The 14672-nt window shown below is 42.3% G+C and overlaps 1 protein-coding gene across 7 annotated transcripts in view; it reads left to right on the top strand.

Annotated features, from left to right (window-relative positions):
* Nucleotides 1–14672, top strand: part of znf532 (zinc finger protein 532) — a 177346-nt gene that overhangs the window by 51204 nt on the left and 111470 nt on the right. For 2 of the 7 annotated variants that reach the window (XM_072252264.1, XM_072252265.1), the window contains one exon: nucleotides 6772–6951. The exons of 2 other annotated variants lie outside the window; for them this stretch is intronic. The gene's annotated coding sequence lies outside the window, so the exon portion shown is untranslated. Of the gene's footprint in view, nucleotides 1–6771; nucleotides 6952–10825; nucleotides 10930–13919; nucleotides 14027–14672 lie in introns of those variants that run through there. 3 more of the 7 variants (XM_072252271.1, XM_072252262.1, XM_072252270.1) reach the window with 3 other exon arrangements.

A 14672-nucleotide genomic window follows, 5' to 3' on the forward strand; every position in this document is an offset into this window, starting at 1 on the left:
GGCCACGAAGTATAAACAAAAGCAGTTTCTGATTAGCGTGAGAAAAAGCTGGATTGAAGAATGCAAAAATACTCTAGTGTGCAACATTGTGCATTTAATTCCCTGGAGCATAGGAGAATGAGGGGAAATCTTATAGAGCAGTGTTGCCCAACCAGGGGTCCACTGGTTGGACCCTTGGTTGGGCAACACTGGTTACTGGTTACTGGTAGGGATCCAATTAAAAAGGTTGGGACTCCCTATTATAGAGGTATACAACATTATGAATTGTATAGGCAGTAGAATGCATGGAGGCTTTTCCCTGTCAGGTTGGGTAAGACCCAGGTCATGCTCTCTTCTCACTGCTGCCATCAGGGAGAAGATACCGGGCCCTCAGGACTCACACCACCAGAATAGTTATTACCCCTCAACCACCACGCTCTTGAATAAAAGGGGATAACAACACTCACTTGCCCATCCATTGAGATGTTCCCACAACCAATGATCTCACTTAAAGAACTCTTTATATCATTATCTCATGTTCTTGTTAGTTGCTATTTATTTATATTTGCATTTACACAGTTTGTTGTCTTCTGCACTCTGGTTGATCTTTCATTGATTCTGTTATAGTTACTGTTCTATAGATTTGTTGAGTATGCCAAGAAGAAAGTGAATCTCAGGGTCGTATATGGTGACAAATATGCACCTTGATAATAAAACATACTTTGAATGTTGAACTTTGAACAAGAGATCATTGGATTAGGATGAAAGGTGAAATATTTAAGAGGAACATGAGAGGGAACTTCTTCGCTAGTGTGGAACGAGTTTCCAGCGGAAGTGGTGGACGTGGATTCAAATGCAAAGTGATTAAGAGAAGTTTGGGTAAGTACATGGATGACTATGGTCCGTTTTGGGGGTAGGTGAAACTAGGCAAAAAAAAACAGGTTGGCATGGACTAGATGGGCTAAAGAATCTGGTTCTGTTCTGCAGTGCTCTGTGACTCTACATTTTTACGTTTGTTGTGCTTGAGCAGATTTGGCATTAGCTGTATTGTGGGTCGAAGTCCCAGTTCAGCGACAGGCCATATGTAGCTAATTCTGACACTTCGAAATGCTCTAGTGGAGGAATCATTTCTTGAATGAGATATTAAACTGAAGCCTTGTTTCATTCTATGACAAACATTAAAGATCTCATGTTACAATTCAGACAGGGCCAGGAAATTCTCATTGTATCCTAGCCAACATTGATTCTCGAGAAGAGTCTTCAACACGCCTCGTTTCCTACTGTACTCAGTATATTATGGAGTCATAGAAAACTACAGCATAGAGGCCCTTTGGCCCATCTAGTCCATACAGAATCATTTAATCTGCCTCATCCCAGCAACCTACACCTGGACCATAACCATCCATACCCCTCCCATTCACAAACCTATTCAAACTTCTCTTAAACATTGAAATAAAAATCGCATTCACGATTTGTACTAGCAGTTCATCCCACACTCTCACCACCCTCTGAGTGAAGACGCTTCCCCTCCTCTTCCCCTTAAGCATTTCACCTTTCACCCTTCAAGTACCTTAATTATGTCAAAGTTGCTTTGTTGTTTGAAAGTTACTAACGTGGTTAGAACATTCGCTGATTGGTAGGAGGCAGTGAGTGGGAATAAAAGGATCCTTTCCTCGTTGGCTGCCAGTGACTAGTGGTGTTCCACAGGGGTCGGTGTTGGGACCACTTCTTTTTATACTGTATATAAATGATTTAGATGATGGAATAGATGGCTTTGTTGCCAAGTTTGCAGATGATACGAAGAACTGTGTCTACGCCCACCTGGACAAGCCTGCGAGCACTGTGAGGGTCATGTTTTTTGACTTCTCCAGTGCATTCAACACCACCTGCCCTGCTCTGCTGGGGGAGAAGCTGACAGCGATGCAGGTGGATGCTTCTCTGGTGTCATGGATTCTTGATTACCTGACTGGCAGACCACAGTACGTGTGCTTGCAACACTGTGTGTCCGACAGAGTGATCAGCAGCACTGGGGCTCCACAGGGGACTGTCTTGTCTCCCTTTCTCTTCACCATTTACACCTCGGACTTCAACTACTGTACAGAGTCTTGTCATCTTCAGAAGTTTTCTGATGACTCTGCATAGTTGGATGCATCAGCAAGGGAGATGAGGCTGAGTACAGGGCTACGGTAGGAAACTTTGTCATATGGTGTGAGCAGAATTATCTGCAGCTTAATGTGAAAAAGACTAAGGAGCTGGTGGTAGACCTGAGGAGAGCTAAGGCACTGGTGACCCCTGTTTCCATCCAGAGGGTCAGTGTGGACGTGGTGGAGGATTACAAATACCTGGGGATACAAATTGACAATAAACTGGACTGGTCAAAGAACACTGAGGCTGTCTATAAGAAAGGTCAGAGCTGTCTCTATTTCCTGAGGAGACTGAGGTCCTTTAACATCTGTTGGACGATGCTGAGGATGTTCTACGAGTCTGTGGTGGCCAGTGCGATCATGTTTGCTGTTGTGTGCTGGGGCAGCAGGCTGAGGGTAGCAGACACCAACAGAATCAACAAACTCATTTGTAAGGCCAGTGATGATGCGGGGGTGGAACTGGACTCTCTGACGGTGGTGTCTGAAAAGAGGATGCTGTCCAAGTTGCATGCCATCTTGGACAATGTCTCCCATCCACTACGTAATATACTGGTTGGGCACAGGAGTACATTCAGCCAGAGACTCATTCCACCGAGATGCAACACAGAGCGTCATAGGAAGTCATTCCTGTCTGTGGCCATCAAACTTTACAGCTCCTCCCTTGGAGGGTCAGACACCCTGAGCCAATAGGCTGGTTCTGGACTTATTTTCTGGCATAATTTACATATTACTATTTAATTATTTATGGCTTTATTACTATTTAATTATGGTGCAACTGTAATGAAAACCAATCTCCCCCAGGATCAATAAAGTATGACTATGACTATGTCTATGATTGGTGGAGGGGCAGGTAGTGTTGAGGATACAGGTAGGATTTAGGCAGATTAGGAGAATGGGCAAGATGGTAAATGAAATACAATGCTGGAAAATGCATGGTCATGCACTTTGGTAGTAGAAATAAATTTATGGACTATTTTCTAAATGGAGAGAAAATACAAGAACCTGAGATGCAGAGGGACTTGGGAGTTCTTGTACAGAACACTCTGAAGATTAACTTTCAGATTGAGTCGGTGGTGAGGAAGGGAAATGCCATGTTAACATTCATTTCAAGAGGTCTGGCATTTAAGAGCAGGAATGTGATGCTGAGGCTTTATAAGGCACTGGTGAGGCCTCACCTTGAGTATTGTGAACAGTTTTGGGCCCCTCATCTTAGAAAAGATGTGCTGGCATTGGAGAGGGTCCAGAGGAGGTTCACAAGGATGATTCCAGGAATGAAATGGTTATCACACGAGGAACATTTCATGGCTCTGGGTCTGTACTCGCTGGAATTCAGAAGGATGAGAGGGGGATCTCATTGAAACCTTTCGAATGTTGACAGAGTAGATGTGGAAAGGATGTTTCCTATGGTGGGAGAGTCTAGGACAAGAGGACACAGCCTCAGGATAGAGGGGCGCCCCTTCAAAACAGAGATGTGGAGAAACTTCTTTAGCCTAAGAGTGGTGAATTTGTGGAATTTGTTGCCACATGCAGCTGTGGAGGCCAGGTGGCTGGGTGTATTTAAGGCAGAGATTGATAGGTTCTTGATTGGACATGGCATCAAAGGTTACGGGGAGAAGGCCTGGAACCGGGGTTGAGGAGGAGAAAAAAAAGGATCAGCCATGATTGAATGGTGGAGCAGACTCGATGGGCCAGATGGTCTAATTCTGCTCCTATGTCTTATGGTCTTATGGGATATTTTCTGAAGGTTGTATGTAGAAATCCAAGCCATTCTGTTGTTAGAGCATAAAACTCTGCAAATTCACAATTTCATTATTCAGACATGCCATTCATCCTGTTGATTATTCAGCTTCGAAGTGTAGAATCAGAGTAATTAATCACTTTTTGGTTCTTCCTCCTTTGTATGGCAGGATACTTGGTAGTGTGGAGGAGCAGAGGGATCTGGGGGTTCATGTCCACAGATCCCTGAAAGTTGCGTCACAGGTGGATAGGGTAGTTAAGAAAGCTAATGGGGTGTTAGCTTTCATAAGTCGAGGGATAGAGTTTAAGAGTCGCGAGGTAATGATGCAGCTCTATAAAACTCTGGTTAGGCCACACTTGGAGTATTGTGTCCAGTTCTGGTCGCCTCACTATAGGAAGGATGTGGAAGCATTGGAAAGGGTACAGAGGAGATTTACCAGGATGCTGCCTGGTTTAGAGAGTAAGCATTATGATCGGAGATTAAGGGAGCTAGGGCTTTACTCTTTGGAGAGAAGGAGGATGAGAGGAGACATGATAGAGGTGTACAAGATAATAAGAGGAATAGATAGAGTGGATAGCCAGAGCCTCTTCCCCAGGGTGCCACTGCTCAATACAAGAGGTCATGGCTTTAAGGTAAGGGGTGGGAAGTTCAAGGGGGATATTAGAGGAAGGTTTTTTACTCAGACAGTGGCTGGTGCGTGGAATGCACTGCCTGAGTCAGTGGTGGAGGCAGATACAATAGTGAAGTTTAAGAGACTACTGGACAGGTATATGGAGGAATTTAAGGTGGGGGCTTATATGGGAGGCAGGGTTTGAGGGCCGGCACAACATTGTGGGCTGAAGGGCCTGTACTGTGCTGTACTATTCTATGTTCTATGTACCCTAGTATTTGCACTTCTTATCAGAATCAGGCTTATTATCAGTGATTAACATTGTGAATTTTTTTTCAACAGCAGTGCAGTGCAATAGATAAAAATTGCTGTAAGGTTCATCTTGCTGCTCTGCAAGGTGTACTAGTCTCTGCGCAGAACTGAGTCTGTGGCCTGCATTTCATGGGCTCCTATATCAGCTGCAGTGATGACAGGCTTCCTAGCTGTGGACTCAGTTTCGTGAGCTTCAGTTCAAAATGTTATTTACTTACTTTTATTGATAGTGCTTCATTGAGCATCTCCACACCGTCTGCCACAAGTGGCTCTTTACAGTAGGCAAACATTTCAATTCAGATTGCCATTCCTGTTCCAACATGGTAGTCCATGCCCTCCTCTTGTGCCAAGATAAGGCCACCCTTTGGGTGGAAGAGCAACACCTTATATTCCGTCTAGGTAGCCTCCAACCTGATGGTATGACTATCAATTTCTCCTTCTGGTAAATAAATTCCCTCCCCCACCTTCCTTTATTTCCCATTCTGATCTTTTATCTCTTCTCCCCTACCTCTTTCTTCCCCCGGGTCCCCTCCTCCTTCCCTTTTTCCTATGGTCCACTCCTCTCCTAGCCCTTCTTCTCTAGCCTTGACCTTTCCCACTCACCAGGCTTCCATCTTCCCTTCCTATCACCTTTTTATTCTGACATCTTCCCCCTTCCTTCTCAGTCCTGAAGAAGGGTTGGTTCAAAACGTCAACTGTTTATTCATTTCCGTAGATGCTGCCTCACCTGCTGAGTTTCTCCAGCATTATGTGTGGGTTGCTTTGGATTTCCAGCATAAGACCATAAAATATAGGAGCAGAATTAGGCCATTTGGTTCATCAAATCTGCTCTGCCATTTCATCATGGCTGATCCATTTTCCCTCTCAGCTCGTCTCCTGACTTCTCCCCTTATCCCCTCATGCCTGACTAATCAAGAATCCATCAACCTCTGCTTTAAATATACCCAATGACTTAGCCTCCACAGCCACCAGTGGCATCTGCAGACCTTCTTCTGTTTATGATTTGCCTTTCCTCATATACTATTTCCCATCTGGGATATTAAAGTTGTGGCTGGTATCATCAAACTGGCGAAAGGGACTGTTATTCAACAAGTATTTTCTGATAGTGGTGGAGGCAAACGGCCCTTTATTTATTTAGTAGTAAATTGAATTGCTATCAAATTCCTGAACAGTAAATCGACATTACTTTGTTATTTCTCTTTGCATTATTTATTTATTTTTGTAACTTGTAGTAATTTTTTTTGTACTGTAATGCTGATGCAAAACAACAAATTTCATGACATAAGTTAGTGATAATAAACACAAGAAATTCTGCAGATCCTGAAAACCCAGAGCAACATATTAAATGATAGAAGACCTCACCTTGATTCTAATTCTAAAATGGATTCATAATAATTGTACTGTTATTGTTAAAACTGCATTGTTGGTCAGTCCAGCAGTGTTTGTGAAGGTCATGTAAAACCGTGAGTTCACAGAACAGCATTGTCTTTTTTACCCGTTCACACAATTCCAACCCTTGAATAATTATAAATTATTGAGCCAATGGCCTAATTAGTGTTTGCTTTGTTTTTGACCGGCTCTTTTTTATTCCCACTTTGGTGCATAATGCACAAAAACAACAGTATTGTCTCTTTTAAATAGATCTTTATTTGCCCTTTACTAATTGCCATCCTTGCCAATTCATTGTCCAATATTTTTCTCTTATTCTTTTCAGATATTATTCAGTGTCTGACCCTTGGAGAGCTAACTCTGTTAGAATGTAAGTTTTGCAAATAAAATTGCTGGCCACTTATGGAGTGTCAGCCTTTTGAAGCAGTTCAGCCAGCCTGTAAGCAGTATTTGTCAATATTTGTTAAATGCATCATTTGTCATTGGGTCACAAAAAGCACACAAAGGACATTTAATGCACACAGATTAAAGTCCAAAGTAAATTTGTTGTCAAGTATGTATATGTCACTGTATATTACCTTGAGATTCATTTTTTTCAGGCATTTGCAAGAAATAAAGAAGTACAATAGAATGTATGAAGAACTAAGCATAAAGACTGACAATCAAAATACAAAAGATGACAAATCTTACAAATAAATAAATAAGAAAAATACCAAGTACATGAATTGTGGAGTCCTTGAAAGTGACTCTATCGGTTGTGGAGTCAGTTCAGATTTGAGGTGAGTAAAGTAATCCGTGCTGGTTCGGGAGCCTGATGTTTATAGGGTAATAGCTGTTGCTCAGCTTGGTGCTATTGGACCTAAGGCTTGTTGTACCTCCTTCTCAATGGGAGTAGCGAGAAGAGAGCATGACCTGGATGAATGGGGTCCTTTATGATGGACTTTCATCATCAAGAATTGCCATCATCCAGTTGATGAATGAATTAAGTATTCATCAATGATATGTAACGAGGCAGGCATTGAGTCAAGTGATCATTGTTGTCACCCACCACTAGCTTCAAAACGCTTGTTAGTTGGGCCAGTTTTAAATAAGAATCCTACTTACCAGAATGCTCATAGGCAAGGTCGACTGTCACACTGTGGGTTGTGGTGAGAGTCACATGTCGTTATGAAGTTGTGGATTTTAAAGGCTGTCTTCAAGACACTGACAAGTTGTCCTGTCCAAGACTGGACGAAGCTGCAGAAGATCGTGAACACAGCCCAGCACATCACACAAACCAATGTTCTGTCCTTGGACTCACTTTACACCGCACGCTATCAGAGCAGTGCTGTCAGGATAATCAAGGACACGACCCACCCAGCCCACACACTTTTCGTCCCTCTTCCCTCCGGGAGAAGGCTCAGGAGCTTGACGACTGGTACGGCCAGATTTGGGAACAGCTTCTTTCCAACTGTGATAAGACTGCTGAACGTATCCTGACCCGGATCTGGGCCGTACCCTCCAAATAGCCAGACCTGCCTCCAGGTTTTTTGCACTACCTTTTCTTTTTCTATTTATGATTTATAATTTAAACTTTTACTATTTACTATCAATTTGTACTCCAGGGAGCGTGAAGCGCAGAATCAAATATCGCTGTGATGATTGTACGCTCTAGTATCAATTGTTTGGCGACAATAAAGTAAAGTAAAGTAAAAAAAGACACTCAAGCACACCATCCATGTAAAATATGACCAACCCATTCATAAGAGACCATACAGAATGCCCGAGTGTCTTGTCAGTGCCTTGAAGGCAGAGGTATGGACCATGTTGGAACTGGGTGTCATCGAGCCATCAAACAGTGAATGGTGCATTCCAGTAGTTAATGTGACTAAACTTTATGATTCCCTGAGGGCCTGTATCAACTTTTGGAAGATCATTGCCATCTCCAACTTTGACGCTTAGCCTACGCCACAGATAGATGAGTTACTGGAGAGGTTGGGACATGTTCAATATATAACAAGACTGGATTCACGTAAGGGATACTGCCAAGTTCCACTGGATGAAAAGTCTAAAGAATACACTGCTTTCCCCAATCGGCCTTTTCCATTTCATTGTCATGCAGTTTGGCCTACATGGAGCTCCAGCTCCAGTGACAGATCCCCTCTGTCACATCGACACTTTTTGGTTGAACTCTCTGTTGGGTTCAAGGGAAGAGAATAATTTTTAAAACAAGATATAATTTAACTTGTAGTGCACTTTTTCAAAGGTTATGGGGAGAAGGCAGGAGAATGGGGTTGAGAGGGAAAATAAGTTAAGCCATGATTGAATGGTGGAGCAGACTGAATGAATAAAATTTTATAATTCTGCTCTTATGGCTTATTGTGTTTTTGTAAACTCTCCTTATTTTGTGCCAGAGTATATGGGCTCCAGATTTGGTGACAGAATGGAGCTTCTACAGGAGTAGGGTCTGTAGACGTATCCTTGTCACGTTGAGATGCCAATGCACAGCATTGCACGGGGAGTCTGTAGCAGGATTTGAACACATTAGGTGGTTGGATAAAGACGTGGCAAATGGGAAGTGTATGAGCATGCCCTTTGGTAGAAGGAATAAAGGTGAGCTTACTTCCCTGTCTAGTGTCTGCAGCAAAGTATATCTGCCAGTACTCATTTCTTTAGTGTTGGGTTCCTCCTCCTTACCAAGAAAGAGATACTTCTAGCTAATGAACTTGTTTAAATAGAGTTTATTTTATCTTTAATGATGCAAGTTTCAATTTAGACAAATAATTCTTAACACTTAAAACTCACAGAGGATTTCTGATTTATAAAAGATTTCTGAATTACAGATTTATAAACTACAAAGGATTTCCCACCACAGGTACAATTCTTAGAAATAAAAAAGCATAGTAATGAATTGCAGACGAACGAGTCACCTGTCAAAAAAAACAAAGGCTGAAGAATAAATACTAGTTCTTCTTTCTACCACCGTGCCTCAAGGCTGTGTGCTGAGCCCTCTTCTGCACTCCCTTTTCACCTCTGACCGTGTTCCTGTACACGGTTCTAACTCCATAATCAAGTTCGCAGACGACACCACGGTGGTTGGCCTGATCAGAGGGGACGACGAGATGGCCTACAGGGACGAGGTCCAGAAAGAGCCGAAACCAAGAGGGAGGTGATAGGCAGCAGGAGGAGGGGCAGAGTGAAACTGGGATGGGGGAAGGGAGGGGGAGGGAATTACCAGAAGTTGGAGAATTCAATGTTCATGCCCAGGGGCTGGAGACTACTCAGATGGTATATGAGGTGTTGTATGCCTATCACCTCCCTCTTGGTTACGCCTCCTTCTACTACTCATTGTACTTTCCCCTAGTCCTTCTTCACCTTTCCTGCCTATCCCTTCCCTGCTTCCCCTCCCCCATCCCTTGATCTTTCCCCTTACTGGTTTTTCACCTGGCACCCACCAACCTTCTCCCTCCCACCTTCTGCCCCCTCCCTGTTCAGTCCTGACGGAGGGTCACAGCCCAAAATGTTGACTGTTCGTTTCCACGGATGCTGCCTTAACCTGGCCCTGAATACCCAGAACACCAAGGAGATCATTGTGGACTTCAGGCATGCTAGGAGCCACACTCACATCCCCATCTACATCAACGGACCTGTAGTTGAGCGTGTATCAAGCTTCAAATTCCTTGGTGTCCACATTTTCGAGGATCTCACCTGGTCCCTGAACTCCTCCATCCTGATCAAAAATGCGCACCAGCGCCTTTATTTTCTGTGCAGCATCAAGAAAGCTCACCTCTGTCCCAGGATACTGATGGACTTTTACCGCTGTACCATTGAGAACATACTCACCAACTGCATCTCAGTGTGGTATGGCAATTGTCCTGTATTGGACCGCAAAGCACTCCAGCGTGTGGTGAAATCTGCCCAGCGGATTATTGGCACCCAATTACCCACCATTGAGAACATCTACCATAAACGCTGCCTGGGCAGGGTGAAAAGCATTATCAAGGATGCATCTCACCCTAACCATGTACTTTTTACTCTCCTCCCATCCTCTAGGCGCTACAGGAGCCTCTGCTCCCGCACCAGCAGGCACAGGAAGGGCTTCTTCCTTGAGGCTGTTACCCTGCTGAACCTCACATCACAGCGCTAAATAGTATTGCACCCATATTGTACTGTCTCAGTACTTTTATATTTGTGTGCTGTAGCACTTACTTTTTATTCGCAGTTTTTTGTAAATAACACTATTCTTTGCATTTCTGGTCAGATGTTAACTGCATTTCATTGGCTTTGTATCTGTACTCAGCACAATGACAATAAAGTTGAATCTAATCTAATCTAATCTAATTTTATGTATTAATTTACAGGTTGAGTCTGTGGTAAAGAAGGCAAATGCAATGTTGCCATTTATTTCAAGGGTGAATAGAATATAAAAGCAAGGAGATAATGCTGAAGCTTTATCAGACACTTTTCAGGCTGAATTTGGAGCTATGTCAACAGTTTTGGGTCCCATATCTCAGAAAGGATGTGTTGTCATTGGAGAGAGTCCAGAGGAGGTTCACGAGGATAATTCTGGGATTGAAGGGGTTAACATATGAGGAGCGTTTGGCAGCTTTGGGACTGTACTCACTGGAATTTAAAAGAATGCGGGGGAATCTTGTTGAATCCTACCGAATGCTGAAAGGACTAGATAGGGTGGATGTGGAGAGGATGTTTCCTATGGTGGGGGTATCCAGAACTAGAGGGCACAGCCTCAAAATTGAGGGGCGTCCTTTAGTAAAGAGGTAAGGAGGAATTTTTTTTTAACTAGAGAGTAGTAAATCTGTGGGATGCTCTGCCACAAACTGCAGTGGAGGCCAATTCCATGGGTATATTCAAGGCGGAAGTTGATCATTTCCTGATCAGTCAGGGCATCAAAAGATATGGCGAGAAGGTATGTGTTGAGTGGGGTCCGGGATCAGCCGTGATGGAATGGCGGAGCAGACTCGATGGGCTGAATAGTCTAATTCTGCTCCTATGTCTTATGCTCTTATGTAACCATATACTATCTTGAGATTTATTTTCTTGCAGGCATTCACAGGAAAACAAAGAAATACAATAGAATCAATAAAAAATACAAAGACTGAAAAAGCAAACATGCAAAATAAGACAAACTATGCAAATTAAATACAATAAATAAGTAAGTAAATAAATAATACTGAGGACATGAGTTGTGAGGTCTGTAGGTTGTGGGATCAGTTCAGTGTTGAGTTGAGCGAAGTTATTCATGCTCATTCAGCAGCCTGATGGTTGAAGGTGCTGGTATGGGACCTAAGGCTGTTGTACCTCCTTCTCGATGGCATGGCCTGGATGAAGATGGGGGTGGGGTGTTGTCTTTTGATGATTAGATGCTGCTCCACGTAGATGTACTTAATAGTGGGGACACATTATGCCGTCTTGGTAAAGGAGCTGAACCTTTAGATAGGACAGGCTATCCACAGCATCGATTAAGGTTCTGTTTACCCCTTAAGTTTCCTGCTGCAGCTTGTTTAGGAAGCTACACAGTATCTGGGTTGGCAGTAGTTCGACTCCAATGCTGCAACCAGCTGTTTCAAGATAAACAAGTAGTTTATAGATTTCTGAGTGCTGTTGACTGCCTATTGGAGGACGGAAGTAAACTTTAGATGCACAAGCTTTATTGAAGATTCAAATACTTTGGCTCTCTTAATAAATCAGCCATGATCGAATGACGGAGCAGACTTGATAAGCATCCTAACTGGTTGCAAAACGGTCTGGTATGGTCAATGCACGGACAGGGAAAAGCTGCAGAGGGTTGTAAATCTTAGCCAGGTCCATCGTGAGGAGCCTCCCCAGCATCGAGGGCATCTTCAAAAGGCTATGCCTCAAAAAGGCGGTATCCATCATCCCCCACCACCCAGGACATGCCCTCTTCTTGTTACTACTGTCAGGGAGAAGGCACAGGGGTCTGAAGACAGACACTTAATGTCTTCCTCTCTGCAATCAGATTTCAGAACGGACAATGAACCCAGCCATGAACACTACCTCACTATTTTTGCTCTCTTTTTGCACTTTTATGTAAATTTCTTACTGTAATTTTATATTTTTTAAATGTATTGCACTGTACTGCTGCCACAAAACAGCAAACTTCACAACATACGTCAGTGATATTAAGCCTGATTCTGTTTCATTTTGTATGTGTTGCTCAAGATTCCCAGCACCTGCAGAATCTGTTGTGTTTAAGATAGTTTGCGTTGATGTGATTATCAATGAAATGTTGTCAAATACTTTAAAAAAACTATGATTTTGCTTAAATTTAACAGGAACTGGTGTATTTCTTTGTGTACAGAAGGATACTCAGCTGGTTTTCCTGTTAGCTTCAGGCAAAACTCTGCACTCTTGCATAACCAGACCGCATTCCCAAATTTTTTAAATGAAATCCTCCATTTGTCAGCTATTTTGGTGTTGATTTGTGCAGCTGGAAGAATTAATGAATGCTGGGTTTAAGAAAGCATTCCCTATTCTCAGCTGACAGGAAATAGGTTTATGTGAATGCCATTTAGTTCACTAGGCTGGCAAAGTGCCTTAAATCTTGTGCAAGCAAGACATGTAGCTGTTTATTAACTTTTGATGGACTGGATGGGAGAAAGTCTAATGTTCTGGCCTGTCACCTTTGCAAGAAGGAACAATATATGGATGCAAGCTGATCTTCAAATGCTGTCTATTTAAGCGACTGGACATGAAACGGTTAATATGTCGTGGCCCAAACTGTGAAGCTGTCCGTACTGATAATACCCCTCCCCCTTTCCACTTTTTCTTGTGTTTTTAATCGAGCTGGTAGTGAAACTTTTTAAAATATATATATGTATCCCTGTGAGGTTTTTTAGGCTTCCAATGTCTGAGAGGAAAACTTTGTGTAAAATATCATTTCTTTGCACTGGGAGTCTGCTGGATTCTTTTTTTGTCATAAGTGGATTCGCAATAGCTTTCTTCAACAAGGAGGATAACTGGGAATTTTCTATTAAAGGAAAGAATGTTCCCAAGGTTGCTGACAACTGGGAGTCTGAGGTGCTAAAATGAAAGACAGGGCCCTGCTGGGTAAAAAAAGATTTAACAATTGGCAGAATGTACAGTTGCTTCTAAAATGGCTGCTTGCTTCAGGGTGTGGTTAAAAACAGCAAAACGGCTGGTGTTTTGTGATCTGCATTCCTTTTGCTGTAGCATGTCAGATCCCATAAATCCCAATAAAATCACGGTGACTCTTCCTGGTTAAAAGTGGTGAAGGCATTTGATTTACTGATTTAACAGCAAACATTTGCTTCCACAGCTTTTAGGGAAAAATAAACAACTTTGTGGCACCTCCTTTATTTTTTTAAAATTTGGTATAATCTAGACTACACTCTCAGTGAATATTCCATAATATGACCGGAAAGCATTAAGTTTATCGGTTGCCTCTGTGATTTTTTTTATTTCTGTGAGGGCACTGTGCAGCCATTTCAGACTGCAATGTCACAAATCTTTATTGCAATGGGCTTTTCCAGAGATCGCAGCAGCATGCAAGAGGGGTAAAAATAGGAGCCTGGCTTTATTCAGTAGGTGCAGCCTTTTTTTTTGAAAAGAAGAATTTAAAGTGCAAAGATTTTGGGTGTAAAAACCTTGCAGTAATGTGGCATAAGCAGAGGCAAAGACTATGTGCTGCAGTACAGGTTTCCATAGCTGTACGTGGGGTGGCTGGAACCGGCTGGAACTGGTTTGAAGCAGATCAGCTCATGAACAATGCAGTCACTGAGTTACATTGCTTCCTCCTTCATGGCAGTCTTACAAGAAGCTTACAGAAAGGTACCATCCAAAACAGCATGATTGCACCCTAGACACACTATTCTGGTATGTGGATAGTATGCTAAATACTTTATAAATGGGCATGTTTGTTAATATCTTTATCAAAATAATTGTTTCACTGTCTTGAGGCAAGGGATTCAAGTCTGAAGGAAGGTCTGTGTGTTCCCTTTACAAAAAAGATGGTGGATTCATTGGGGGTAATCTGTTACTTTCTGTGAGCTACAGTGTGTATGGATCAGGGACATATATTTAAATCTGGAACCATCTTTTTTATTTCTATGCTAATTAGAGTTCTGCAAAGTGGGGTTTTAGTGCATAGCATGGGGCAGAAAAGACACGCTTTGCTGGGTTGCTAGCAGAGAAGATGGAGGTGTATTTTGGTGTTGTATTTTAATTTAAAGAGCATGAACTTTCTAAAATAAAAAGTGGTTAGCAATATCTTTATATCTGGGTCATAAAACCCCACAGTTTTGTACTATAACACAGGAGACTACAAGAACGGCATCCTACATTATGCAAGTCACCATGCCAGGAGAATTATGGTCATAAATTTAACTAGTTGAATTTGACAATATATTGCATAAAATAATATATGTAAAACAAAACTAGGATTGTTTTTAAATAAATTGTCACCTACATTTAATTAAAAAAGGAAAGTTATAGAAGTGTATCTGTTTCTGTAACTTAAATA

This window comes from Mobula birostris, chromosome 3, assembly GCF_030028105.1.
Source record: "Mobula birostris isolate sMobBir1 chromosome 3, sMobBir1.hap1, whole genome shotgun sequence".
NCBI lineage: Eukaryota > Metazoa > Chordata > Chondrichthyes > Myliobatiformes > Myliobatidae > Mobula > Mobula birostris.